The sequence below is a fragment of the Mobula hypostoma genome, chromosome 7 (genome assembly GCF_963921235.1).
Source record: "Mobula hypostoma chromosome 7, sMobHyp1.1, whole genome shotgun sequence".
Classification (NCBI taxonomy): domain Eukaryota; kingdom Metazoa; phylum Chordata; class Chondrichthyes; order Myliobatiformes; family Myliobatidae; genus Mobula; species Mobula hypostoma.
The window spans coordinates 146,828,909-146,855,768 of record NC_086103.1 but is presented as its reverse complement, the minus strand read 5'-3'; the positions used below and the strand labels follow the sequence as shown (position 1 = coordinate 146,855,768).

Below are 26,860 nucleotides of genomic sequence, written 5' to 3'. Positions count from 1 at the left end.
GGTAGTTAATCACACTATGAGGATTTGGATACAATTCCGAAAGTATTTTGGCTTACTGAGATTTTCTCTTTCGAGTCCCATTTTTTTTCTATAAACGTAATTATTTTTAAACCCTCTATGATTGATGTGGCTTTTAAAGAATGGGATAGATTAGGTATTAAATGCTTTCAGGACTTGTTTGTAGAGGGAAGTCTTTTTTCATTTGAACAATTGTCAACTAAATATAGTTTGCCCAAAATGCATTTTTTTCGATATCTACAAATAAGAGATTTTTTACAGTCTCAAATAAGTACATTTCCTAAAAGTCCTGATAGAATCTACTTGGTGTAATCTTTAATCTGAAACCTTTTTATAATGGATCTATATCTAATATTTATAATATGCTGTTGGGAATGAGAAGTGTTCCTTTAGATAAAATTAAAGATCTTTGGGAACAAGATTTACAGACTTCAATTTCTGAGGAAACTTGGAATCAAATTTTTTAATTGGTCAACACTTCATCGTTATGTGCCCATCACTCTCTCCTTCAATTTAAAGTGGTCCATAGGGCCCATATGACTAAGGGTAAATTGTCTCGTTTTTATTTAGATATATCTCCGTATTGTGATATATGTAATAATGGAGAAGCTTCACTCATTCATATGTTTTGGACATGTTGGAGTCTTGGAAAATATTGGAAAGAAGTATTTCAAACCTTTTCAATATTTTTTAAAGTAAATTTCAAGCCTAATCCTTTGACTGCTTTATTTGGTATTGTTGGAGGAAAGGATATTATTCTGGAGCCATCTGATTTGCACATTTTGGCTTTTATGTCTCTTATGGCCAGAAGGATGCTTTTGCTTAAATGGAAAGATGTGGCCCCTCCTATTCATGCCCAATGGTTACGTGATGTGATGTCATGTTTAAAATTAGAGAAGATTTGACGTTCAATCTTTGAATCTAATCAAGACTTTCAAACATTGTGGGGACCTGTTCTGAATTATTTTCAAAACCTTTGATTTGCTGTTGCAGCACCAATGATGACTAACAGTCTTTTTTCTTTTTTTTTCTACTAATCAGCTTCGGTCTTGGTAGTGGGTTAGATTTTTTTAATATAATAAAATTATTATTTTTCAACGTTATGAACTAATTGACATGTATGAATATAGGGTAAGGAGTCTTTATGTGCGATTTAGTCTAATGTATTGACATTTTTTTCCTGTACTCTGTATTCTTATATATAAGTTAATAAAAATATTGGAAAAAGAAAGATATAGGTCTGCACAACATCATGGGTTGAATGGCCCATACTGTGCTGTATTGTTTAATGTTCAATTTTCAGGTGCAATTGCTGTAGTTTTATTTATAAGACAATATTTTATCAACAACCTGCCAGAATTGTGCAACTGTGATCAATATATGCAGCTGGGATATTAGGCATTGCTGAGGTGCTATCGGATTGACATAAACCTATTCATGTAAAAAATTACCTTTTCTTTCTCGGCATTTGTAGAACAATCATTAGTGAGAAGCACATGATTTAACACTGGTGTTTGTGGTCAATGTCTTTGGTTGCAAAAGATATTTAATTATATAAAAAATGAAAACTCTACAATTTCCTGCTTGTCAAGAACACGTCCATTTGCAAAAGCTGAGAAGGTGATGTGGAAATAGTATCGAAAGCCGCCAGTTTTCTGATGTTCAACAGTTGCTAGTGAGCAGACCTTACTATCAGTAATTTATTCCTTTTTCTTAACAATGTGTTGGACTTCCTTTTCTGAAATTTTCCTAATCGTCAGATTTACTAAGTACAAAGTATTTCCTTGGCTCTCAGCTTCCCTCTTGTTGGCCATAATTTGGCCAAATCTCCTGTTAGGTTTTCAAATCTTCACTAAGTTGTATATTTTTACCATTTTCCCTACTCTGACTCTATTTAGAAGTAGCCTCTTGTTTTTGTGTGACATTACGGAGACATTAGCTTTCAGTGTCTTTGTCTCTATCAGATCAAAAATGGAAATCTGAGAGACAAAAGAATACAGAAGTGAATAGTCTGATGTCATTGAAGGAAGACACAAATGTTGAATATGACTACAAAACAATGAAAGCTGGCCGGTGGTGTAGTGGGATCAGCCCCAGACTTTGAGGCGAATGGTCCCGAGTTGGAGTCCGGCTGGCTCCTTCCACAGTTTCCGTTCGTGCTGGGTGTTGAGCTTGCAACAAAACAGTCACACTTATCGAAACAGCAAAAATGCAGCCCGATGCAAACAATGAACCCATATTCCCTAGGAAGAGCTGCAGTCGACGTTTCAGGACGAGACCTGAGGCTAGTCCTGACGAAGGGTCTCGTCCTGAAACGTTGACTGCACCTCTTCCTAGAGATGCTGCCTGGCCTGCTGCGTTCACCAGCAACTTTGATGTGTGTTGCTTGAATTTCCAGCATCTGCAGAATTCCTGTTGTTAACCCATATTCCCTTTGAGTACCAGTAATGGCAACATAACCTAATACTTCTAAAGGCTGAGTGATCGGTAGCTGTGTGCTCTTGAGGATGGTGGTCAATTGTCTTAAAATTAAAATGGGGGTCAGATTCACATGTAATCCAGGTGGTTAATGCAATGCACAAAATGAAAATAAGCTATAAAGGTAAGTGAAATTCCAAATCCATAAAGTCGATGATCTCCTCAGGATAGCAACTGGAATACTCCAATGTATTATGTCACCACTTAATGGGCTTTAATTAGCCAGTGCTTCCTCTTCTGGTAATAGTCATTAAACCTGATCAGAAAACTTGATTATCTTTAATAATAGTACATTCCATTGGTGCTTAGTGATTTTATCAAACTAGGTTGTCTCTGGTAGTTAGTTACAGTGTATTTTCATTCTCACATCCTTCACATTTATATGCTCTGAGTTTTAATGCTTCTATTAGGCAGGAACTGGGGGCCATACTTTGGGACCAGATATACTCAGGGAAATGTTCAATAGAAATGTGGAGGTTGTTTAGGGAGCACTTGATGGGGATTGTGGATAGGTTTGCCCCATTGAGACAGAGAAAAGATGATTGGTTCCTTTACCCTGAGTTGACAAGAGAAGCAGAACATCTAGTCAAGAGGAAGAAAGAAGCACATTTAAGGTTTAGGAAGCAAGGATCAAAGAGGGCTGTAGAAAGATGAGGAATGGACTTAGGAAAGCCAGAATGGGGCATGAGAAGGCCTTGGCCAGTAGGATTAAGGAAAACCCCAAAGCATTCTATGTGTATGTAAAGAACAGGAAGATGGCCAAAGTGAGAGGAGGACTGATCAGGAATTGACGAGGAAATATGCTCCTGGAGTTGGAGGAGGTAGGGAAGGTCCTTAATGAATACCGTGCTTCAGTATTCACCAGTGATGGAGACTTCGACGATTCAGCGTAGAACAAGTTGATATGCTGGAACATGTATTTATTAAGAAAGAGGACGTGCTACAACTTTAGGGAAAAAGAAACGTTAGGATAGATAAATTCTGGGGCCAGACACAATATAACTAAGTTACTACGGAAAGCAGTGGAAAAGATTGTTGCGCCCTTGGAAATGATCTTTGCATCCTCACCGGCTACAGTAGTACCAGGTGATTAGAGAATGGCAAGTATTATTCCTTTCTTGAAGAAAGGGAATAGGGATAACCCTGGGAATTATAGATCAGTGAGTCTTATTGGAGAGGATTCTTAGAGACAGTATTTATGAGTACTTAGAGAAGCGTAGTCTGATTAGGGATAGTCAGCATGGCTTTGTTAGGGGCAGGTCATGCCTCAGGAGTCTGATTGCATTCTTAGACATTGTGATAAGACCATTGATGAAGGTAGAGCAATGGATAAGGTTTATGTGCATTTCAGTAAGGTGTTTGATTCAGAAAGTCAGGAGGCATGGGATCCAGGAAAATAACTGTATGGATACAGAATTGGCTTGCCCAAGGAGGGCAAAGGATGTTAGTAGATGGAGAGTATTTTGCCTGGAGGACAGTAACCAATATTGTTCTGGAGGGATCTGTTCTGGGCCCCTGCTGTTTGTGATTTTTATAAATGGTTTGGATGTGGAAGTGGAAGGGTGGGTTAGTAAGTCTGCAGGTAACACGAAGGTTGGTGAAGTTGTGGATAGTGTGGAGAATTGTTGTAGGTTACAACAGGACATAGACAGGATGCAGAGCTGGGCTGAGAAGTGGCAGATGGAGTTCAACCTGGAGAAGTATGAAGTGATTCACTTTGGAAGGTTGAACTTGAAGGCAGAGCACAGGGTTAATGGCAGGATTCTTAGCAGTGTAGAGCCACAGGGGGATCTTGGGGTCCATGTCCTTGGATCCCTCAAAGGTGCCGTGTAAGTTGATAGGGTTGTTAAGAATGTGTATGCTGTGTTGGGCTTCATTAATATGGGACTGAGTTCAAGGTAATGTTGCAGCTCCATAAAACCCTGGTTAGACACACTTGGAATAGCATGCACAGTCTGCCTCATTATATGAAGGATGTGGAAGCTTCAGAGAGGGTGCAAAAAATTTTTTACCGGGAAGTTGCCTGGACTAGAGGGCATGTCTTATGAAGGTAGGTTGAGTAAGCTAGGGCTTTTGTCTTTGCAGTGAAGAAGAATGAGAGGTAACATGATAGAGGTGTATATGATGTTGAGAGGTGTTGTTAGAGATCTTTTTTCCCGGGGTGGAAATGGCAAGGGGGCATAACTTTAAGATGATGGGAGGGAAGTATAGAGGGATGTCAGAGTTGGGTGTTTGTGTGGATGCGTGGAGAGTGGTGGGTACATGGAACGTCCTGCCAGGGGTGGTGATTGAGGCAGATAAGATTATAAGGTTGACACTACATCGTGGGCCAAAAGGCCTGTGCTGTGCAGTACTGTACTATGTTAATAAGGGTCACTTTTGTCAAATGGTCGGTGATACTGGACCTGGGAACATCCAGTGCAAATCTCAAGGCAGCTGCCCGTGTACAAGATTCCCTCATTTGTCCATGTTGAAAGTAATTTAAAAGCTCAATTAAAAATAAATTACTGTTTTCAAGTTGATTTAGTTGGCTTCTTTACCACTCTGGTACTGACTTAGATATTGAAAGATAAATGTGGATAAGGTCCTCTTATCAAATCAATTGTGGGCTCTAGCCAAGGCCGCCTTATGTTGCTGTGTATGTAAGTTCCAACTGGGCAAGCAACAATTCGTGATGCAGATAGTGAGGGAAATGTGCTCTTTCCTAGAGGTGAGCATGGCACAATTCTGTGAGGATATCTCAGCTAGCTAGCTTCTCTCTCTCCCAGCAGTGCCCTTCTGAGTGATTCCAGCAATTTCTCACGTGGTTTCAGTATTTTGCTTTCCAGTAAGATGGCCAGTGTTCAGTTTATGTAGTAACCGTATTATCCAAGCAAAACAAAAGGATATTTGTCCTATGATACAGTTAATGGTAACTTACTGTTAGTGACCTGTATTTTGTTATCATTGCGTAATGTTGATGTCAGCCTTTAATACCATGCATCACAGAGCTTATCACTGACACCACTCTTTTCGGAACACAATGCAAGTTCCAGTTCATTTCTGGCTCTTAAGGGGTTTGATGCCAAAGTGTATAGTGATGACGATTCCTTTACTTTATGCCAATTGATGTTATCATAGCTGAGGCTTAGATGGTTGCTTGAGGCTAAAGACTATTTTGTTCAATGCCAGCTTGTTACGCCACGAGAAAGAAATGATTAGAAGTTAGCTGATTTCTCACTTCCCAAAATTTCCTCAGATAACTCATTCAAATTGCTCTCAAAAGCTGTTGCTGACTCTGTACCCCTCACACTAACAGGCAGCAAGTCCCATATTCTAAACACTTCTTGTCTATTTTGATTCCTCACTTTGCATCTAGTGTTTTGCCAGCCATTTTATATTTGTGCCCTGTGATTATTGATCCCTCAATATATTAAAGATTTATTCTCTACCTTTATCTAAAGCCATTTCTTTGAGATCTGATCTCATTCCCTTTTGATTTAAAGTGAACAAATTGTCTAGATTAATTTTGTAGCCTGGGGAAAAGTACACACTCAGGACAACAAATACTTTTTCGGGTTTTAATTCCTTTATCTGTTTTAGATGTTTAAGTGCCAGAAGAGGGTTGCAAGACAAAACGAACAAATTTACAACCAGTTCTTGCCGTTACAATCTCAGTTTAACTTCGATCCCCACCCTTGTGTGTGGACAGAATTGCGTATGCAGTATAAAAAATACCAGAACTAATACAGTACTAATATGGTAATGGCAATTCTGAAGGAACGCAATACAAACAACATTAAAATCCCACCCACCCTGCATCTTATACATAACAGTGAAAAATGTAAGTGAATACATCTCATCTAAGACATACACACGTGCTGAACTTCCAAACAGAGACTAACCATTCACGTTACGAGGTTACATGCACAGTCAGTCCTGATGCAATAAAGTTAGACAAAGGGTACACCTTGGCACAACTTTTACAGGGTATTGCCTGGTAGTTAAGTTACAGGAAGACTGACCTACTTGGATAGTGAGGAACTTTGCATAAGCCACGCGATCCAGCGTCGATGCCTTTACTCATGAAAATCTAAAGCATCCACATGTAAAACATGCCAAATTATCGATATTCTCGATTCGCCAACAAGCATAAACGAATTCACATGGATACCATCAATTAATGCTCACCTTTCCTCACCATGCCCAGTCTCGGGGAGGAAATCAATTCCAACGCCCCACCAGCGTCTTCAGCAGAAAACAAAATGGTCTCCCCACAATCTCGCGCGTGTGTAATGACATCACCATTTCCCTTAAAGGCACAGACAACTATTCTAGCATTACCTGGGTGGATGCCTAAGTACACTTTTAACGATACTGAATAAGATCCGACGGTCACCCAGTTATATTCTCCCCTGCATTCAAGTAATCGTCCTCAATTACTCACTCACTACAAGGGTACTTTTAACCTCCTTAACTGCTTCTCTAAAGAGAACTGAACTGAGACTAGCCAGTATCTCAGACACTGCTGCCGGACTTATGGAGACCTCATCAAGGACTGACCTTGGTTCGCGATGTGGGTTAGGGTGCTGTCCAGCATTTACTTGTTTACTCCTGCGGGGTGCTGCTACGAGAGGGCTACCGACCTCTGACCCTGCATTAGCCATCGTCGGCTCCCCAGTCTCAGTTCCAGAAGGTGTCATATCTTTTACCACTATCACACCATTCTCTGAATCCTCAGAATCTGATTCATGCCCCAGGGGTGAGCTGGCCTGAGTTACTGGAGTTTGCAGTCTCCTTCGGGTAGCAGGAGTGGGATGGTTCTCATAGGGCCTGATGTCTACCCTGTTCACCCTCTTGCTAGGTCTACCCTCCCAAGGTTCCACCGTGTAGGTGTTGCCCAGTACCTCTACCACCCTGAGTTCCAAGCATCTTGGATCTTATTATGGCCTAATGGTCTGATCCTCAGGTAACCAGCGCATCTACATCAACTTTGGGACAGTACACTTTGACCTCCTGCCAGCCATGGGTTCTGCCGCCTTCTGTTCAGAGTATTCTTTTGCTTTGGCATGCGTATCCCTCAGTCGGCTCTGGTGTACAGCTAGCCAGTCATGTTTCCGGTCCACCATCTGTTCTTGCCCCAACAGAGCATCCACGGGCAAGTGGGGATCCGCCCCAAACAACAGACAGTAAGGTGAATACCCTGTGGTTGCGTGAAGTGTCGCATTATATGCATCCACCAACTCAGGTAGATGTTCTAGCCGTCTGCGCTTCTTTTCTGGAGGCAACGTACGCGACAAATCATGCATCGTCCTGTTGAAACGCTCACGTGTTGCTAATAGAATGATGAGGTGTGATACGGCTTTTCTTTACCCCATATAGTTTGCCAAGCTCAGCTACGACCTCACTTCTGAAGTTACGGCCCTGGTCAGAATGCAGTCTCTCAGGAACAGCGTACCTCATGAACCATTTCCTCAAGAGCACCTTTGCTGTGGTATCCGCCTTTTGATCCCGAGTCGGAAATGCTTGGGTGAATTTAGTGAAAACGTCCATGACCACTAAGACATTCTCACGCCTGTCAGTTGCTGGCTCCAACACAGTGAAATCTACCGCTACAACTTCAAGCGGCCTGGAAGCCAGAAGTGACCTTATGGTGGGGGGGTGGGGGTGGATCCTAGACTGCGGCATCTTAGTTAGCACACGTGGACAATTTTTGATCCACCATACCACATCCTCGTGTATACCCACTCAAAAATATCGGCTTCTCAACAACTGCAGAGTACGTTCTATGCCTTGATGGCCCATAGAGTCATGTACATACTCTAAAACTTTGCTCCTCAAGCTGTTAGGTACCAGAAGCTGGTAACACTCCCCAAGCTTCTCATCCTCAACTACTCTATACAGTAACCCTTTATGCTCCCTGATTCTGTCCCAGTGCTTTAACAGAGACAGAACAGGTTTAGGCAGGGTTTTACGCACCTGGCCACTCAGCTTCCTTTTCTGATCCCATAAATCTCTTGGGACACTTAACACAGGGTCTTGCTGCTGAGAAGTACGCAAGTCCCCATTAGAATAACCTGGGAGGGTTGGCGTGTTCCCTTGCGTCGGATCACTTACCTCACTAGTACTAGCTTCAAAGTCTCAAATTTGATTAACCCTACAGCTGTTAAGACCAGCGGTAACCAGTGCCAGGTCAAGGGCAGTGCCACAATTGATCAAACTACAGATCGCCACAGCCCCATCAAACTCCGCATCCTCTGAGACAGGCTCAGGCTCCCCTGCAAATGGCTGCCTAGAGAGTGCATCAGCCAGACCCGGACGATACTGGACATCGAAGTCAAACACTGGCAGCTGTGAGATCCATCTCTGCTCCACTGCTCCCAACTTGGCAGTTTTCAAGTGGGATAGGGGGTTATTGTCAGTGATTACAGTGAATTTGGAACCCAATAAGTATCCACGAAACTTCTCTACTACAGCCCACTTTTGTGCAAGCAGCTCCAATTTCATGCTGCTATAATTCCTATCATTCTTTTCAGCATTCCTTAATTGCCGGCTTGCATATGCGATAACCCTCTTCCCTCCCTCCCTGCTGTTGGTATAACACAGCTCCTAGCCCATGATTGCTGGCATCGGTCTCCACTATAAAGGGCTGGGAGGAATCGGCAAAGCCAAGGATGGGGGAACTGGCCAGTTTCTCTTTGAGCAAGTCAAAGGTAGTCTGACATTCTTCCATCCAAGACTGTTGTAACAGCCGATTTGTTTTACTTGGACTCCCTACATTAGTACACAAATTCACTGCGTCACGCAGTGGACCTGCAATCTTTGAGAATTCCTGAGTGAATCATCGATAATAACTGCAAAAGCCAAGAAACAATCTTAAGTCCTTAACTGTTGATGGCACTGACCATTGCTGAACAGGATTGGTGCCTATCCCCTTGACTGATATCTGGTGTCCTAAGAACTTGACCTCTGACTGCAGAAGATGACACTTCTCCAGTTTTACCTTCAGACCAGTCTCCTTGAGGCGCTTAAGCAGAGTGTCGATCCTCTCCAAGTGTTCCTGGAAAGTCTGTGAATACACCACAATATCATCCAAGTACACAAGCGTGATTTGGAAGACTAAGCCATTCCTGGTTGCCTGCATGAGCCTTTGAAAAGTTGCCAGCCCATTACAGGCCCCAAACAGCATACGAAGATATTCATACAGACCAAACGGGGTCGAAAAAGCATTCTTATGCCTATCACTCTCCTCTACCGCCACTTGGTGGTAACCACTCGCGAGGTCTATTGTCGAGAAAAATTGTCCACTCCTGGTACCAAATTTTGCAGCCTGGGGAAAAGTACACACTCAGGACAACAAATACTTTTTTGGGTTTTAATTCCTTTATCTGTTTTAGATGTTTAAGTGCCAGAAGAAGATTGCAAAACAAAACAAACAAATTTACAACCCAGTTCTTGCCGTTACAATCTCAGTTTAACTTTCGATCCCCACACTTGTGTATGGACAGAATTGCGTATGCGTATAAAAAATACCAGAACTAATACGGTAATGGCAATTCTGAAGGAACACAATACAAACAGCATTAGAATCCCACCCACCCTGCATCTTATACATAACAGCGAAAAATGTAAGCGAATACATCTCATCTCAGACGTACACACGTGCTGAACTTCCAAACAGAGACTAAACATTCAGGTTATGCGGTACATGGACAATCAGCCCTGATACAATAAAGTTAGACAAAAGGTACACTTTGGCACAACCTTTACAAGGTATTGCCTGGTAGTTAAATTACAGGAAAACTGATCTACTTGGATGGTGAGGAACTTTGCATAAGCCACGCGATCTAGCATCGATGCCTTTGCTCGTGAAAATCTAAAGCATCCACATTATCGATATTTTCGATTCGCCAACAAGCATAAACGAATTCACATGGATATCGTCAATTAACGTTCACCTTTCCTCACCATGCCCAGTCTCGGGGAGGAACTCAATTCCAATGCCCCACCAGTGTCTTCAGCAGAAAACAAGATGGTCTCCGCACTATCCCACGCATGTGTAATGACATCACCATCTCCCTTAAAGGCACAGACAACTATTCTAGCATTACCCGGATGGATGCCTAAGTACACTTTTAACAATACTGAATAAGATCCGACGGTCACCCGGTTACATTAAACTGATTCCATCTATTTCACCATTCACTTGACAACGTTATCTTCCTCGCTATTGAATACTGTGTCAGGTTTTACTGGACGGGGTAGGTACTGAAGATGGAACAGATGTTTGTATGTGGGAGTTCCTGGGTGTCACCCTCCATGTATCACTGAAAGAAATTTTTAGGGTGCAGCAATTATTTGGTAAAGCAAATAGCACGTTGGCCTTAGTTGCAAGAGGACTTGAGTACAGGAGCAAGGAAGTCTTGAATAGCTGTGAAGGGTCTTGACAGGACAACTTCAGGAAACTTGTGTACACTTTTGATCTCCAAATATGAAAGAGGATATTCATGCCTTTGGAAGGAGTCAAATAATGGTTCACAAGACTGCTTTTGGGATGTCAAGACTGAGAGATTGTGTTGATTAAACGTATGTTTACTGGGACACCAGAATCAGGTTTATTATCACTGAGAGATGTCATGAAACTTGTTCTATGGCAGCAGTCCAGTACAAGACATAAAATTGCAATAAGTTACTATCACTTATAAATCTGTTTTAAAATGGTGCGGGTGCTGCTTTACTGGTAACAACAAAACTACAAGCTACTTCATGAATTACACTTCCTCTGGAAAATAATCAGCCTGCAACTTCTCTTCCGGAGCTGAGCTTTATGACCTGGCATTTTTGCGTTGTGAACTGAAGTCTCGAGGGTGCAGGACAGTTGCGACATGGCGCGAATGAGCCGAATTGAGGTGGCAGGGCCTAGGCCCAAGAGCGGGAAACAAGCTGGTGTTTGGCCATTGCTGGAGCAGATTTGGAGCCTCAGCTCTGAGGCAAAGCAGGGCCCAGGCCTGAGAGCAACGAATGAGCTAATGCTTGAGTGATTGAGGTGCCAGGCTGGTGTTGAAAAGGTCAGGGTATCTGAGCTGGAGGCGAAGGACAGGCTGGTGTTCAGCTTGTTGCTCAGTGAGGTTTTCTTGTCTCTGGACTGAAATGAGGCTGTGGCCTGCAACTAATGGGCCCCTGGACCAGCTGTGGTGATGACTGGCTGTGTGGCTGTGAACTCTTTTCCCTGAACTTTAGTTCTGAATGATAATTGCTTACCTTTTATTGTTTGCACCTTTTGTTCTTTTTTTTTGCACATTGGGTGTTTGACAGCTTTCTTTTGTAATGGGTTCTATTGGGTTTCTTTTCTGGTGGTTGCTCTCAAGGTTGTATATACTTTGAACTTGAATAAATAAATGATGCAAAAGGGGAATAGAGAGGTGGTGTTCGTGGGGCATTTAGAACACTACCTTGCTATTCCTCTTCTGCAATATTTACTTATCTGTTATTGTAATGTATTGTGATTTACTATAGAAGAAAGAGAATAAATCTCATAGAAGCCAATGCAGTTCCGGTAAATAGAAACATAGAAAATAGGTGCAGGAGTAGGCCATTCGGCCCTTCGAGTCTGCACCGCCATTCAGTACAATCATGGCTGATCATCATCGGTAGGGAGAACATTGCTGGTGGCTGGGAATTCCGGAATTCCTGAATTCCCAAAACAAGGCACAGCATGTGCCGCTTAGAGCTAAGAGCAGGAGAGTTCCCTTCACCTAGAAGGTCATGAATGTGTGGAATTTTCCACCACAGAAAGCAGTGGAGTCCAAGTCTTAAATATATTCAAGAAGGAGAGTGCCGTATTTCATATTCCGGGAGGGAATCAACAGTACAGGGAAGAAATATGGGAACATGCCATTGGAATACACGATCAGCCATGGGCATATTGATTGATGGAGCAGCCTTGAAAGACCGGGCTGTCTACAACTGCTCCTATGACGAATGCTCCTTTTCTCTGTTTCCTCTTTAAATCATCCATAACATCAAAAGAAAAACTGACCACCAAAGAATGCTTACTTGCTTCAGTGGAAAGCAGAGGAATTCAGGGTAAGGAGATTACAGTTTGTAGCATCATTCTCTGATAGCAGTTGGAAGAAGGCCTGGGCCTGCAGTATTTTATGTGTCAGTCTCCCACTTGTGAATGTGTTATCAGGGAGCTGCTGGTGTTAGGGGTGATGTTTGCCGTAACAGATGCAGATTTTTGGCCTGATTACTGCTTAGTATGAACGAATATCTGTAAATATTTTTTTTTGTTTTGTGTATTTATTGAAAATCATAACAGCATACAAATTTGATAAAAATATTATTAGTTTATGGTTCAGTTCAAATAGGACCATTCTCAGTGAATAACATGGGGAGCCCTCCTAAACTCAAAGAATTGTTTATATCTTAAGTTCCTGAGAGATTTGTAATAATTTCCTAATGGCAATGCCTCCAGAGTTGCATGTAAATCATCAGAAAGAGCACACTTATTCCCAGTCAGCCCGAGATGTTGCATACGTAGGTAATGTCACTGTGTCAGCATTTTGATATTTACTTTTGCAGTCTACATTACGTTGAAAGTGACTAAGCTCATTAATCATTTTGCTCATGTTTTCACAGCCGTCTTAATGTCAGCAGTTAATAAGTCTATCTGACAAATTTGAGTCATGCCGAAACGTTCACAGTTGTTTGCCACAAATTTACGAAATAAATTCAGACAAATGTCTACATGTCGTATTTCAGTTGGATGCTTACCATTCTGGTATGGGAGTACAAATTAATTCATATGCGTTACGTGGCAGACTGGAGCTTGCCAGGAAATTTAGAAAACTGTAATACGAGAGGCCTGTATCCATCAACAACTGTAGAGTAAAGCAGAGGAGCCCTAAACGTAAATCATAAATGGGTATCCATTATTGTATAGGAATCCTATTCAGTATTGGAAATCCTTGAATGAATTGTAACAATGTTATAATAGCTGAAGAATAATTACATTTTAAAATTGCAAACAGGACTATAAAACTAAACTTCATCGACTGAATTTACTAATGTGTACCATGATGCAGCAAGAAGTGATTGACCTTAATGACCTTGCTTCCTAAAGAATATGTAATATTGGCTTGTGAAGAGCCAGTTGGTTAGATGTCCTCTGTTTCATTTTTCTCTTCAGCCATATTTGTTCATGGCCAACATTCACTGACCATCTGGAATTTCCCCTGTACCAAGTCGCTTGGGCATTGAAGAGAATGGTTCTAAGTCAACCGCAAAGCTGCGGCTTTAGAGCTTCCGTCCCTGATCAATGCAAATAAACCATCTGGTTTTGTGACTGTAGTTGGTTATTTATTCAATTATTTTCGAATGAAATAATTATCGTGAATGAACAAAGGTGCAGAGAACAAATGTTTTTGTTAGCTTTTCCAGTTGTTATGTCGGAACTTGAAGTTGACTTCTGATCAAGAGGGTGGGTTGCCCTTGGAGAGCAGAACATGACAACAATGCATTCCACTGCATCATAATTTCTTACAACATAGAAGGAGGCTGCTGGAGGAATTCAGCAGGCTATGCAACGTCTGAGTGTGGGATGGGGTTGGGGTTGGGGCTGAAGGAATTACCAATGTTTTGAATGAAAGCCCAGCATCAGGACTGAGATGAGATCCTCCGTCTCTACTCTTTGTCCTGATGCAGCATTTCAATCCAAAATGTTGACATTTCCTTCAACGCCCGCCCCCCTCCCCGCACACACACATAGATGCTCAGCAGGTGAAGCAGTTCCTCCAGCAGAATACTTGTTCCAAATTCCAGTACCTGCAGTCTCTTGTATCTTCATAGAAGGGAGCTCTTTCTGTAACTTATTGCTATATAGACTCCTATAAACTCTCCCCAGATTCTACCCCTCATTTACACACTAGAGGCAATTTGCAAGGGCCAAATAGTCGACCTTGTGCTTGTCTTTGGGCTGTGGAAGGAAACCTATGTAGTGACATGGAGTGTGTGCACATTTCTGCACACAGCACCAGAGGTCAGGGTGGAACCGAGCTTGCAGGAGTCGTGAGGCAGCACCTCTACTCAATGTGCCACTGTATAGACTGGAGACAGTCACAGTATCAAATTGCACATCTTTTCTTTTTAATCCTCAGCTATTCTGGGTTCCAATACAATTTCTAGGTGGTTCCTTAACAATGTCCTATGTCCAAGGATGTCCTGAACTATCTATTATGTTTGAGGGCGATATGATTTAGTTGCAGACAAATGGATGGAGTAATGCCTTCATTTAGGCTCATGGTCTCACACCTTCATATTACCTCACCTCTGTTACTTCAGTTACCATATGTTCTATGGTTGTTATCCTCTCCTCATTTCCTTATCTCTTTCCAAAACAGAGAGCAATAAAAAATTTTTAAAAACATTTCTCTGTTTCAGAAACCTGCGTTGAGAGCATATACAGCACAACACAGTCACGCAGTAAAAGGAGATCACCCCCTCCCTCCAAAGAGATTGTTAATGGTTCTAGCAATAAACATGGAAAATGCTGAACGTGTTCTGCAGTTTAGATGTACAGTATCAGTGGGGAGACAGTTTACATTTCAGGTCAATAACCTTCCATTTCATCTCAAAACTGATACTATTTGTCCATTGAACATTTTCAAACATTTTCTCTTTTTTCTTTTGTCCTGGATCTGCTGTATTTTGCATTTGTATAATGGATCTAGAAAGTTCAAAGGCTAGTCTTTTATCAAAAACACAAGTTGAATGTGGCGCTTGAATTAGAATATCAGCTGTGGCTCAGGTTTTGTTTGGTTAGTGATGTACCTGTTTTTCGAAGAACAAAGGTCGGGCTGTTAACAGTAATCACTCAACTAATGGCAGTGCTTAGAATAACGTTGTATCAAAATTCATACCATATTCTACACTTAAGAATAGTACAACTGGGAGAAACAAGTACAAGGATTTAAGCTGAACATCTGTGCAGTAGTGAGGTCCTGTTTTTCAGATGAGATGTTAACTGAAGACCTGTCTGTTCTCTCGGTATTCCACAGCACTATGTTGAGGAATCGCAGGTTAGTTAGTCCTCTGGATGAGACTCAGGCTTATTATCATCGACTTATTGTGTATTGTGAAATTTGTTTTTTGGGGGAGCAGCAGTACAGTACAAGGCATAAAAAAGTTACCGTAAGTTACAGTTAAAAATAAGTCATGCAAAAGAGGATGTAGTGTTCAGAATCAGAGTTGGGTTTATCATCACTGACATATGTCGTGAAATTTGTTGTTTTGCAGCAGCACATTGCAATATATAAAATATATATGCTGCAAAGAGTTCTATATGCAGTCATTCTTATCCTCGGCCACTGGGCTCTATAATGAGTCAACCTCATGTGATGCCCCCCTCCTGTTAGACTGTTTGAGGTAACTTTTTAAATTCTTTCTTACTTCTAATATTTGTGTGGGCACGTGGCCAAGTGGTTAAGGCATTGGACTAGCTACCTGAAGGTCGTGAGTTTGAGCCCCAGCCGAGGGAACGTGTTGTGTCCTTAATCACATATTGCTCTGCGACGACACTGGTGCCAAGCCATATGGGTCCTAATGTCCTTCCCTTGGACAACATCGGTGTCGTGGAGAGGGGAGACTTGCAGCATGGGCAACTGCTGGTCTTCCATACAACCTTGCCCAGGCCTGCGCCCTGGAGAGTGAAGACTTTTCAGGTGCAGATCCATGGTCTCACAAGACTAACGGAAGCCTTAAAATATTTGTATATCTGTGCACTTGTAGTGCTGCTGTGACACTGTAATTTCCTTCAGGATCAATAAAGTATCTATATTAATATGTTACAATAAAAAATTGGAAAAAAAAGCAGTGCAAAAGGGGGGCAAAGCATTGAAGTAGTGTTCGTAGGTTCATGAACCATTCAGATATCTGATGGCGGAAGGGAAGAATGCCCTCCTCCCTGATAGAGGTATTGAGAAGAGGGCATGTATCAGACAGTGAGGGTCCTTAATGATGGCTGCCGCCTGCTTGAGGCACCATCGTTTGGAGATGACTCGATAGTGAAGGGGCTTGTGTATTGGATGGAGCTGGCTGAATCTCCAGTCCTCTGCAGCCTCTTGACATCGTGAGCATTGGAGCCTCCACTGCAGCCGGTGATACAGCCAATCAGAATACGCTCCTCTGTACCTCTGCAGAAATTTCCTAGAGTCTTTGGTGACATAATGGATCTCCTCAAGCCCCTAATGAAGAATAGCTGGCATACCTTCTTTGTGTTTGAATCAACGTGCGGGGCACAGGATAGGTCCTCTGAGAAGTTGACACCCAGCAGCATGAAGCTGCTCGCCCTTTCCATCACTGACTCCCCAAATGAGGGCTGGTGCATGTTTCCCCTGACTTTCCCTTCCTGAGTTCCACAATCAGCTCCTTGTGATTGCGAATGTTGAGCACAAGGCTGCTGATGCAACATCTCCGAACGACCAGTCCCAGTGACCTGATCAATGTTCGTAATTCAATCAGTATTGCTGATTGTTTGAAGCATAATGTGCACATTTGCCGCTGTATTTCCTGCGACTAAACACAGTTTAATTGGCTGTAAAGTACTTAATGCCAGACTGAAAGGCACCTGAAAGGCATTATATATACGATAGCAGGTTTGTTTGAGTCTGCTGCTCAAAGCAGCTAACATGGTTGATCATAGTGTCAAAATGGTATTTAGAAACAACACACACATACATACTCAATTATGTGGAAACAGCATTGTGAGCTGGTGTATCGAAGTAGGTATGAGAATATACACTCAACAAGTCAGATTCCAAAAAAGCCAGCAGCGGCTACTGGAATACCCTGCCTGGCCTGATCAATGCAAGGCCAGTGGTGCATGCTTTATGTCATTTCTAAGGAGCTCCATAGATCTAGATAGAGTGGACATGAAGAGGATGTTTCCATTCGTGGAGGAGTCTAGGACCAGAGGATGCAGCCCCAGAATACTAGGACATCCTCTTTAGAACTGAGGTGAGGGGGAATTTCTTTTGTCAGAGGGTGGTGAATCTGTGGAATTCTTTGCCACAGATGGCTGCGGAGGCCAAGTAATCGGGTATAATAAAGTGGAAATGGATAGGTTCTTGATTAGTAAGGATGTCAAAGATTACGGGGAGAAGGCAGGAGAATGGGGCTGAGAAGGGTAATAATCAACCATAATGAAATAGCGGAGTAGACTTGATGGGCCAAATAGCTTAATTCTGCTCCTATATTTTAGGGTCATACCTCCAACAAAAGTGTGCCAGTTTTAGAGTGATTTATCTCAGTTTAGGGGTGTTGTTGGAGGGAGAATCCTGGGGACAAGAATGTGCTGATGGAAGCAGGTGTTTGGAACTGAGCTGAAGAGTTAACTCCAAGGTGACACACCTATAAAGAGGAAAGTTTTAACCTGTATCAATTCAACTTGCTTTCTGTCCTCTAGGTTCATTGCCCTGGCAGAAAAGATAAAAACAAAATCGCCAGTGTACTTTGACTTTCAGAGAACATTTGTTAACAAGAGGTTACTAGATAAAATCGCAGCATACGTTATTGAGGTAATTCACAGACCCGCACTGAATATCTGTTAACAGGTAACACACAGCAAGAAAGGTTACATGGGTCATTCTCAGCTGGGGGGCTATAACCATGGGATAGATGTTTGCTGAGTTGCATGTGTAATATGTCCAAGTTTGCTGATGGTTCAGAGCTAAGTGGCAATGTGGCCTGTGAGGAAATTGCAGGGAGGCTCTGGTGGGAGATTGGGAGGCTAATTGATTGGCAGCTTTATTTTAAATTCATTTTTTTGGTTGAGGCTTTGCTGCAAGGTCAACATTTAACGTCCATCCATAATTGTCACCGAGGAGGTGATGGTGAGTTGTCTCAAAGCACTTCAGTTCTTCTGGTAAAGGTACTCCCAAAGCACTGTCGCTGAGCCATTTCCAATGCTTGGACTATATGATGACAATGAAGTTACGCCTACACAAGGTTAGCGTGGAGCTTGGAGTGGTCCTGCAGACGGCAGCGGTACCATGCGCCCGCCATCCTTGTCCTCCGTGACGATGTGAGTGTGAGGTGAGGAAGGTGCAGGTGGAGTAGCTCTGGTGTGTAGAACTGCAGTGCAATTTGTAGATGGTACGCTCTGTAGTCACTGTGAGTGGTGTTGGAGGGAATGAATGTTTGCGGTTGTTTGATGGGATGTCGGTTCAATGGACTGCTTTCTCCTGGAGCTGCAAGCAGAGTCACAGAGTATTCCATCGGACTCCTGGCTGTTGCCTTCCACCTGGTGGGAAAGCTGTGGAATGTCTGGAGGTGAACCTTTTGCTTGGGGAACCCACTTTCTGAGGCAGATTCAATGAATTTTTGTTCCGTGCTGATCCTGCAGAATACTGACTGCAGAGGACAGAGTGATAAAAACTACTTTAAGAGTCAAAGGTGAGAGGTTAGACCCTCCTTCAGGTGGCCTTTTGTGGCCAAATGCTATAAGCACAAACCTTTCATTTGCTGGGTCTTGCTGCACACAGGTGTGGACCAGTTCATCAGCTGAAGGGTTACTACAGATATGGACCAGTTGGTCAGCTGAAGGGTTGCTGCAGGTGTGGACCAGTTCATCAGCTGAAGGGTTACTACAGATATGGACCAGTTGGTCAGCTGAAGGGTTACTACAGATATGGACCAGTTGGTCAGCTGAAGGGTTACTACAGATATGGACCAGTTGGTCAGCTGAAGGGTTACTACAGATATGGACCAGTTGGTCAGCTGAAGGGTTACTACAGATATGGACCAGTTGGTCAGCTGAAGGGTTACTACAGATATGGACCAGTTGGTCAGCTGAAGGGTTACTACAGATATGGACCAGTTGGTCAGCTGAAGGGTTGCTGCAGGTGTGGACCAGTCGGTCAGCTGAAGGGTTACTACAGATATGGACCAGTTGGTCATCTGAAGGGTTGCTGCAGGTGTGGACCAGCTGGTCAGCTGAAGGGTTGCTACAGGTATGGACTGTTAGAGTGGATTTGTCTTGGGCAGATGATTTGTTTACACTTAAATGACTTTGGCCACCAGACTTCTATTTTAACTGTTTGACAAAGGACTGTGGATTGAGTCCACCACAATGGACTTCCTAAAAGGCGTAAATACCAGATGCTTCTGACGCCTGATGCTGTAGTTTCGAAGACAGTCTTATCTATACATTATAAATATTAATTGTCTTCTATGTTAGCACGTAAAATGCCAAATAAATGTATTGTGGATTGAACTAAAAGCTGTGGATACCAACCCAGACATGTTGGCGTCAGAAGGAAAGGATGAAATCTGAAGGTGTGATGTTTGTATGTAACTTCAAAAGGAAGCATTGACTGTAACTTTTAAGTAGCGATTGCCTTTGTGTTTAGCATATAAATATCGAGCCCACATTTAGCTAGCAGACCTTTCTGCGGAAAGCGTCTCCATACGTAGATACCTGCTGTACCTCGTTATGTCGAATAAAGAAGCTGCTTTGTATCTACAAGTGACTCTGTCTCTCCGGTAATTTCGTCCACATTACAACATGGACCAGTTCGTCAGCTGAAGGGTAGTAATAGGATGGAACATTGTGCAAACAGCAAACATTTGATAGACGGCTTCGAACACTGCCTGGAGTGAAGACATGGGACTGCGATGACTGTTGTTCCGTAGTCATAGAGCAAGAATGACAATTGGGTGGTAGGATTAAATATTTTTACTGAGTCATGTCAGTAACGGTACCCGTTGGGGATCTTACAGTGTGAGAAATATGAACTGAGCCCAATGAGACCAAACATGCACATTCGAAAGCCCGTGAGAAAAGAGAGAGCCTTCTGCACATGTGAGGCCCAATGGATTCACTGCACCATCAGACAACTGCATGCTGACTTGCCAATTCTTGCAATTGATCGGATATGGTTCATCACTTAGACCATAAAACATAGGAGCAGAATTAGATCATCTGACCCATCGAGCCTGCTCCGCCATTCAATCATGGCTGATTCTTCTTTTTCTCCTCCTCACCCCAGTTCCCGGCCTTCTCCCCGTAACCTTTGATGCCATGTCCAATCAAGAAGTTATCAATCTCTGCCTTAAATATACCCAACGAACTGGCCTTCACACCTGCATGTGGCAAAAAGTTCCACAAATTCACCACCCTTTGGCTAAAGAAATTTCTCTGCATCTCTTTTTTGAGAGGGTGCCCTCAATCCTGAGGCTGTGCCCTCTTGTCCTAGACCCTCCCACCATGGGAAACATCCTTTCCACATCTACTCTGTCTAGGCCTTTCAACATTCGAAAGGTTTCAATGAGATCCCCCCTCAACATTCTGAAATCCAGCGAGTACAGACACAGTTTCATCAAACATTCCTCGTATGATAACACTTTCATTCCTAGAATCAACCTTGTGAACCTCCTCTGGACCCTTTCCAATGCCAGCACATTGATCTGAACTGAGGGGCCAAAAACTGTTCACAAGGTGAGGCCTCACCGGTGCCTTATGAAGTCTCAGCTTCACATCCCTGCTCTCGTATTCTAGATCTCTTGAAATGAATGTTAACATAACATTTGCCTTCCTCACCACCAATTCGACCTGCAAGTTAATCTTCAGGGTGTTCTGCACAAGGACTCCCAAATCCCTTTGCATCTCTGATTTTTCAATTTTCTCCCTGTTTAGAAAATAGTCTGCACATTTATTTCTATTACCAAAGTGCATGACCATACATTTTCCAACATTGTATTTCATTTGCCACTTTCATGCCCATCCTCCTAATCTATCCAAGTCCTGCTGCATCCTACCAGTTTCCTCAACACTACCTGTCCCTCCACCAATCTTTGTATCATCTGCAAACTTGGCAACAAAGCCATCTATTCTATCATCTAAATCATTTATATACAGCATAAAAAGAAGTGGTCTCAACACCGACACCTGTGGAACACCACTAGTCACTGGCAGCCAACCAGAAAAGGATCCTTTTATTTCCAGTGGCTGCCTCCTACCAATCAGTCAATGCTCTAACCATGTTAGTAACTTTCCTGTAATACCATGTGTTCTTATCTTGGTAAACAGTCTTATGCTTGGCACTTTGTCAAAGGCCTTCTGAAAGTCCAAATATACAACATCCACTGCAGCCCCTTTATCTATCCTACTTGTAATCTCGTCAAAGCATTCCAACAGGTTCGTCAGGCAGGATTTTCCCTGAAGGAAACCATGCTGACTTTTATACTATCTTGTCCTGTGTCACAAAGTACTCCACCACCTCATCTTTAACAATTGACTCTAACATCTTCCTAAGCACTGAGGTCAAGCTAACTGGTCTATAATTTCCTTTTTGCTGTCTTCCTCCTTTCTTCCCCTAAAGCTGGGAACCACAGAAGAAGGGAGTATGTGAAGTAACCTGAGAAAAATTATAAAATGTCTATCCTGCTTGATAATGGTCAACCGGCTAGCACACCCTTGTGGATCGCCACAGGGAGGCCAGCTTCTCACTCTGCCCTCCTGATTAGCTGACATCGACGGCAGTGGGCTGTGAATTTCTTCTCTTGATGAAGGTCCATGGGTTCATCTGTGGAATACTGTTTTCATCAGCAGAGGTCACTTCTGTAGCTTCCCTAGGACCCTGTCAGTTATATGATCCAAATGTTACCTAACAATTCATTCGTGTGTCAGCTCAAGTTCTGCTACTTAACCGTGACCTTTCTGGTTGATAGCCGCTAGCCAGTTTTCTTTCATTGAGATGCACGTGTAGACTTTGCCTCTGGCACCAAATATTTGCTGCCTGGTGTAATATTGTTTCATGGCCTCTGGCTTGCTGCAAATTTGCTCCTGGACGGCTGGCTCCAAGAGATCTGTTCTCTGTGATTGATCCAATTGTACCTTCTGCCTTTGGGCCCAACTCATATGGCAGTGGGTGGGCCTTGTAAAACTCTGTCTCACAGTTCTTCATAAATTTGAATTTAACTGCTGGGCCAAAGTATTGACCCAAAACATCAGCTTGGAAAACCCACTGGTGCTCTTGTAATAGAGAATTCAAAGGGGGTGATACGATTGACGCAGGACACCACTGATGGCATCTTTTTAATCCAATTTCTGTCCAGTAAATTAGGCTGTTGATGTCTCCTAACTACGTGCACGAATGAGTAAAACAGGTCCCCCTGTGAACCACTTCTGCTGTAAAGGCATCCACGCTACCTCCAGTGTAAATGAGGAACACTGAGTCTGATGTTCATAACTTTGGAATCTGGGGATATTAAGGATAATTTGCTTACCAAGGTGACAGTTGACATGGGAGCCAGCTCAAATTTCATGGGCCAGTTGTCCACTGTGAGTGGAACCAAGTAAGGAGGCTGGTTTCGGTGGCCCTTGTCATGGGTTTGGAAAATGGTGCCCACTTCTTCACTCCAGCCGTCTCCTTGCGGGGAGTTGATGGTTGATTTCTGCCACAGGCTCACAGCGCCTTGCTTAAGGAAGCACAACTTCTTGAGGTGCCCGGCCGGCTTTCTGACAGAACTGTCAGGCTGTCTTTTGATGCTTGCAATTGGACCATTCAGCAGAACTTCCCCCACAGCAATGGCAACTCTGTGGAGGCTTACGTCATCTGTGTGGATCAGTATCCGTTGGCCAGCATTGACATTTTAGGGAGGGGCAATTGGTCCACTACTGCCTTAATCAATGGTGATGGGGGTTGGGGTGGCTGAATCTGTGTAGTTTGACTTTGTGGAGCATGCTTTGTCCCAGAACAAGTTGTACTTTTTGGATAGGAGGATCACCTGCATTCTCCTATTTCAAACTCTAACAATCAAAGTTTAGATAAGTATCATTCCTTTGAATTTTCTGAGGAGAATATCTTTGTACTTGCACTCTTGTGCCACTAGAGTCAGTCTTCTGATGAAATCATCTACATTCCCATCAGGGGAGGGGTGGGAGATGGTCTGAAGTATGGTGTAAAGACATTGTCCTGCGTCCTCCAAACGTTGCTCAATGCTTCATGCCTGTCTGAGAGTTCAGATTCGATCTGTAGGTGCAGAGTATTGAAATATAATGGATTCCAGTTAACCAGGCCAGCTGCTTATTTGGGACAACTCTTAAAGAACAAAAACTAATTGAGAAAATAGACTAGATTCCCTTTGTTTGTATGGGACATTACACTGCTTAATTGGGGCAGGAGACTGTTACTGAGTAGTTTCTAATTAGCTTCAGACATGTGCTCTTGTGTGGACATTATACACTATGCTGTGCTTAGAGCAAACAGTTTTTAAATAGCGTCAGCTGCATGTACTTGTGTTCAAAAAGCAGAGTTTTTTGGTCACTGATAGTTGGCAAGAAATAAGCAGTAAGACAAATCAGAACGGTTTTGCTCACTGTGGTTTCAAGCATTCAGGTGCTCAGCCTTGGAGATGCTAGAAATGGCCGGGAGTGAAAATGAAACAATTTCACTGCTTCAACAACTTAAGAACTATGAAAAAAATTGAAGGTATCAACAATCATTTTGAATGTTACAATTAAAGTGAAGATTTGCAGGATGCAATCTTTCATAGCATAGTATGAAGGCAGTCCACTATCTACACCAGGTGTCTGTACTGATTTCGTTCATGACAGTCAGTCAAAATAATGCAGCGGCATACGGTGGATTAATTCCTTCGTCAATAACTATTAGAAACTAATACACAGTTTTATAGTATTGTGTAGTATTGATAGTGTTCTAATTTGTTCTGAATTTCATTTAAGTGCATAATTTGTTACTCAGTTTGCTTGCTTGTTACATACACCTGTTAGGGTACATCCTTCAATTACTTTGTCCTTTTTTTGTACCTTTTTAACTATTTCCGTTAGATTTGAGCTAATTGTTGCGGCCCCTTAATTGAGCCAAAAGATACTGATCCTGATGTGTCCCAATTAACCAGAATCCACTGCACTCTTGCCTGTTTCATTGCTTCCTCCAGCTTTGCTGTTGGTGTTAAAAATGGTAGGAGTTCGACGTAGTCAGGGAAGCTTATGCCTCTCTCCATGTAAACCTCCCGATCGGCATTTATGGTCCTCCCCTTAAACTTAACAGGCTATTTTTATGAACTTAAAGCTGAAGTTACAGGCTATTTATTGATTGCAGTGATCATTGTCTAGAAAAAAAAGTGATCAATAGAACTCATTTACCTAAAGATCCTCTTGCAAAGACCCAGCTGCCTTGCTCTTGGTGGCCACCTTCTTATTTTGGTTTCTTCCCCCCGACTTTCCAGTCCTGATGAAGGGTCTCGGCCCAAAGCATCAACTCAATTTCTTTTCCATAGGTGCTGCCCGATCTGCTTCAGCACTTTGTACGTGTTGCTCTGGATTTCTGATATTTGCAGAATCACTTGCTTAGGAATTATCGAAGAGTTGTCTCATATTGCCATCTAGTGGTGTGTGTGTGTGTGTGTGTGTGTGTGTGTGTGTGTGTGTGTGTGTGTGTGTGTGTGTGTGTGGGGGGGGTGCAAAGGCCTTGTTTCTATTGTTTTTCTAGATTTAACAAGAAAGTTAAGGACATAATTAATGGAACATGCACAATATGAATAATTTTCAGATAAAAAAATCATGCAGATGAGGCAAAACATAGCAAGGTTACAGTGAGAAGGAAAGGATTAGCATCTACAAGGAGCAATGCCACAAGTAAGCAGCATCCATCTTCAAGGACCCCCACCTTCTAGGCCATGCTCTCATCTTGCAGCTGCCACTGGGGAAGAGGTACATGAGCACACCACCAGGTTCAGGAACAGTTATTACCCTTCAACCATAAGGCTCCTGAAGCAGCCTGGATAACTTCAATCACCTCAACCCTGACGGATTCACAACTTGTAGACTCACTTTCAAGAAATCTACAACTCATATTCTCAATATTTAGTTATTTATCTTTCTGGCTACCCAGCCTGTCTGTCTGTCTGTCTGTCTATCTATCTAATTATTTATTGCACAGTTTGTCTTATTTTACACATTGGTTGATTGTCAGTCTTTGTTTTTGCATCATTTTCCTTTTATTCTATTGTATTTCGTTGTTCTACTGTGAATGCCTGCAAGAGAATTAACATGACAATTAATTAATAGTGACATATTCTGCATGTACTTTGACAATCAATTTACTTTAAACTTTGAAGATTGAAGGATGATATTAGTGGTCTGCTGACTGGGCAGAACAGTGATGATTGAGAAGTGGGAGGAACTGTATTTGGGAGTTGCGTCAATAAATGGCACGATATTGAGTGGTGCGGAGGAGGAGAGATATTGGAGTGTGGGTGCTTGGATCACTAAAGGTAGCAGGCAAGTCATTAAGTGAAAATTCTTGTAGAAAAGCCTTATTAGTTGAGATGCACAAGGGCAGAGAACTCTAGTAAGGTAATTGATGACAGGAAAGGTGTGAAGGACAGATTTCTTAAGAAAAGGGGCTGTACACCAAAGGTGTTAAGATTCACATTAATAGTTAGGACTGAAGGGAGATGAGGAAAAATGTTTCACACACAGTCTGCTTTGTAAAGCTAGAAATCAGTATCTTTGAGCCCCTTTTTGTAGTTTCATTTCCATTTACCTTGCCATGTGTGCAAATGCTATGTAAAAATAAACAGTACTACAGTAATTAATTTAGTAAAACTGTAAGCACTTACTGACCGGGTGCAGAAGTATTTTACTGAGGAAGCTGACAGCCAGCAGAGGAGCAAGTTATAATATGATGAGCCCGTGACAGCCAGCAGAGGAGCAAGTTACAATACGATGAGCCTGTGTTTAAAATGTTGCTCCAGAGATGAAATTAATGCTGGGGGCCAATGCACATAGCTATTGTTCCAAATTTATCATACAGCATAGAATACTTTCTCATCTTTTACTATTATTTGCCTTTGCTATTATCATTATTAATTCAACAGTCAATAAATGTCCATTTCTGAAAAACTCCACTGATTATCTTTGACAATGGCATTGTTCTTGCTGCTAAAATGAAAATTATAATGTTAACCAAACAGTATTAAAAACAGATCTTTAAAATCAGATGATTTTATTCACTTATTTTTCCCATTTTTTTTAAGATGTACAGTAAAAAGTTTTTTTCCCATATCATGGCTTGCATGGCAACTGCTTTGCCTGAGACTACAAGAAACTGCAGTCATTGTGAACATAGCTCAGCACATCACAGGGTCCAGCCTCCCCTCATTGGACTCTGTCTGCACTTCTCACTGTCCCAGTAAAGCAGCCAGCAGAATCAAAAGAGCCCCAGCCTGCCTTGGACCTTTTCTCTTCTTATTAAATGATGGAGCAAGTTTGTGGGAGCTAAGTGATGTGTGCTCATGTAACAACAGTGCTGTGATCAACAATTCTGTTTAAAGAAAATCCTGTCTAAATTGAAACATG

At 42.4% G+C, this 26,860-nt stretch overlaps 1 long non-coding RNA gene across 2 annotated transcripts in view; it reads right to left on the bottom strand.

Moving 5' to 3' along the window:
* The window catches only part of LOC134349627 (uncharacterized), a 93,127-nt gene extending 68,306 nt beyond the window's left edge, over positions 1–24,821 (bottom strand). For both annotated transcript variants that reach the window (XR_010018729.1, XR_010018727.1), the window contains exon 1: positions 24,644–24,821. This is a non-coding gene — a long non-coding RNA (uncharacterized LOC134349627). The remainder of the gene's footprint in view (positions 1–24,643) is intronic.
* Positions 24,822–26,860: the final 2,039 nt, after the last annotated feature.